This window comes from Octopus bimaculoides, chromosome 10 (assembly GCF_001194135.2).
Source record: "Octopus bimaculoides isolate UCB-OBI-ISO-001 chromosome 10, ASM119413v2, whole genome shotgun sequence".
Classification (NCBI taxonomy): domain Eukaryota; kingdom Metazoa; phylum Mollusca; class Cephalopoda; order Octopoda; family Octopodidae; genus Octopus; species Octopus bimaculoides.
In genome coordinates, this window is record NC_068990.1 from 50,896,351 (window position 1) to 50,898,817 (window position 2,467).

Below are 2,467 nucleotides of genomic sequence, written 5' to 3' on the forward strand. Positions count from 1 at the left end.
TTGAAATTATCTTTTTTCTGTGCCTCCGATTAAAATTTTCGAAAAACAAACCCAACCACATTACTTGGAAAAAAATAATCTTTATTGTGCTGGTTTTTCGTAAAATTTCGCGCATGGGAAAGGCAACAAAATCGCCCCTCCCCACTTTGAATGGGATATTCCTATCTTAAAAAGTAATAATCGATTATCTCGGTAACCATGGGAGTTGGAGGGCAATAAAAATCTCCTGAACATGAGCGGACCATGCTGCCGCTCTGTGCTGAATTTCACGCGATTCCACTGCACCGTTCTCGAGTCAATCTGCCGACACTCAATCAATTAATCAATCAATCATTCAAGCAATCAAGAACACTGCAATTTATAGTATAGACAAGAGAGAGGGCAAGGATGAAACTGAGAGTGAAACGAGAAAACTAATGCGATTTAGATTATCAAGGCAGAAACACCTCTACATGAATAATTAAAGTATTGCAAAATGTCGAATCCAAGAGCAATAAAGTAACACAGCATGATGGATGCACTGTATTCCAAAACGTTCAAAAGTATCCTGCGAAATCTTTGGAACAACGATTTTTATAGCGTAAATTTACGAGATAATTATTAGGGAATTCAATAGTTGGATTAAATTTCAAATCAAAGGTAGAATGGTATAATTAAAAATTTAGTACAGCATATTTAAATTTGTGATGTAAATCGATTCTCTGCTGGTTGGAAACTGCAATTCTATTGCTACATCGGAAGTACACCGAAAATATTGAAATCAATGTTGTTGAACTCAGAGCTTCCCATAGGATCGTTCTTTTGTTAACTTCTGCGCAATAGTGGCTTTCATGCAGAAATATTTCACATACTTTGTGAACGAGATATAAATCAAGATATAGGTTGAGAACAATTAACTTCTTAATAACATATAATAGCTTTTGTGAAGAACTACGTGATGATTATGATATCTGTCAAAATTTGTGCCGTTTTATATTTAAGTGTGTGCTGTCAATTCCTACCGCAAAAGATTTTTCTGGGACTATCTCTTATATTAACCTATAAAATTATAGATATCAGTAGACTGTTATTTATCTGTTTCCATAACAACCTATACATTTGTTGCCTTTTGAGCTCATCACGTGTTAAAACTTTCTTTTTCTAATTTTCATACAAAACATACCTTAGAGTTAGCTTGTTAAAATATATATATTCGTGACAGAGGCAGCATTAGTATCAAGAGTAAATATTTATTCCCACTCAAATGTGGATGTTCTGTTAGGACAAACTTTACTGCGGTATTTATCATGACAGAAACTCTGATAGGCTTGTTTGTTTATATCACGCTTGTTTGTTTATATCACTAGTGGAGAGATAACTTCCCATCAACTCTAGCGCCGAGACCACTAGATCACGTGATTTTGATCATTCTTGATCTCCTTGGTAATAGACACTCGGCCGCTAGAGATAGCGGTGACTTATCTCTCCGTTAGCGATATATAGAAAATCAGTACCAGAATAGGCACTAGTGTTGCGATTAGCCAGTTAGCTTGATAAAAAATATATATATATTAGCGATACTCCGGCCGAGCATCTATGACCGAGGAGATCAAGAAAGATCGAAATCATGTGATCTGGCGGCCTCGGCGCTGCAGTTGGTTGGAATCTGTCGATATAAACAAACAAGCGTTCATTCTGCACTAAAATCCTATATGAAAGTTTCTCTCATGGTAAATGACGCAATAAATTTTGTTCTAACAGAACATCCGCGTTTAAGTGGAAATAAATATTCCTTAGAATGTTTCATTCAGAAAATATACTTATTTTAGGCATGTTCTAATATATTAATCTCTATAGTCACGTACACTACATTAATCAGTTTCTTCTCATCGTTCCGAGCACAAGAATTGGGGAAGTTATCTCTTTTACCTACAAGTAGAGTCGTTTCTTTTCAGGAAACGCATTGAGTTATAAACTTATTAATTCCATGGTATCTGAAATACGATTATAATTACGTCTTCCACTTTGAAACACTGTGGTGTTGTTGATTTGAATGAAATGGTTCACTAAGATGCGATACATTTCTAGAATATTTCGATATAACGAAAATATATCCCGACTTCACCCTGATACTTTATAAGCTATGATATTTGTGTCTTCCTGTACACTATTTACTGTGTAACTGAAATGATTATAATTTGAAAGTAGTCAGTGTAAAAAACAAAAATAATTTTAAAGACTTTATAGAATATAATTTTATTTTAAAAAATATTCTGACTATTGGTAATGGAAAATATATAATCATTCATTCGACTTGTTGTCGTTACTATTTTAAACACACTAGATACTCATTTCTTGCAATGTATTAAACCAGCAACCTCTGCTGTTTTTGCTGGAATGTACGCGGAAACCATTATCTATCTTTTCCCACTTCATATTCACAAACTCTCTCTCTCTCTCTCTCTCTCTCTCTCTCTCTCTCTCTCTC

The 2,467-nt window shown here is 34.5% G+C and overlaps 1 protein-coding gene across 1 annotated transcript in view; it reads right to left on the bottom strand.

Annotated features, from left to right (window-relative positions):
• The window catches only part of LOC106878546 (general transcription factor 3C polypeptide 3), a 103,625-nt gene that overhangs the window by 76,864 nt on the left and 24,294 nt on the right, over positions 1 to 2,467 (bottom strand). The window lies entirely within an intron of this gene.